General features: G+C 38.0%; 1 protein-coding gene across 1 annotated transcript in view; it reads right to left on the reverse strand.

Annotated features, from left to right (window-relative positions):
- The window catches only part of LOC103091171 (zinc finger protein 655-like), a 1,932-nt gene that overhangs the window by 932 nt on the left and 295 nt on the right, over positions 1-705 (reverse strand). The gene's annotated exons all lie outside the window — the stretch shown is intronic.

Here is a 705-nt window from a genome sequence, read left to right on the forward strand (position 1 = left end):
GCTCTCACATTTATTAAGGTGGGAGAGTTCCATTAAACTTTCCTTATATTCATTACTCTGAAAATCCTGTGTTAGATTTATTTGCTCATGTTTACCAGCTGAATTCTGGTTGAGGCTCATGTCATACTTATCAATGTCATCAACATTCTGTATTCTAAGAACCCTCTGATCTGCATCAAGAGTTGAGTCCAGACTGAAGCTTTTTTCAGGTTCATTACATTCACTGTTCTTCTCACTGGTGAAGGTTTCCTTACTGATTGTTATTTGCCTAAACTCTCTCTCCAGGAAGAGAAATTTCCTTAAGATTTCCTGAAGCCTTTCTAATCTGTCCTCAGTCTTATACACTTCTCTAGTCTCAGGAACTTGGGCAATATCCTTTTTGAGTCCTCCTACTCTCACTTTGTATGAATGTACTTCTTCTGGAATTTTCTGCTTAGGAATCAACAGCTTGTTTTCTTCTCTGGTCTCTCCATCTGATTCAATATATAAATAGAAAATGCAAATGTAATCTGTACCCTGTGCTTAGAAAAACAAAACTTAGAGAAGAGAAAACTAAATAATCTACAATCTACCAGGGTAAGAGAAGTTTATTTACTCTGAAACACAGGAACAAAATCTCAACAGCAGATGTAAGGGCATGAATAGGAGCAGTGAGGTAGGATCCAGGTGGTCCAAGGTGTGGAGAAATAGAGGGCAGGTTCAGCA

The sequence above is a fragment of the Lipotes vexillifer genome, unplaced genomic scaffold, assembly GCF_000442215.2.
Source record: "Lipotes vexillifer unplaced genomic scaffold, Lipotes_vexillifer_v1.1 scaffold12, whole genome shotgun sequence".
NCBI lineage: Eukaryota > Metazoa > Chordata > Mammalia > Artiodactyla > Lipotidae > Lipotes > Lipotes vexillifer.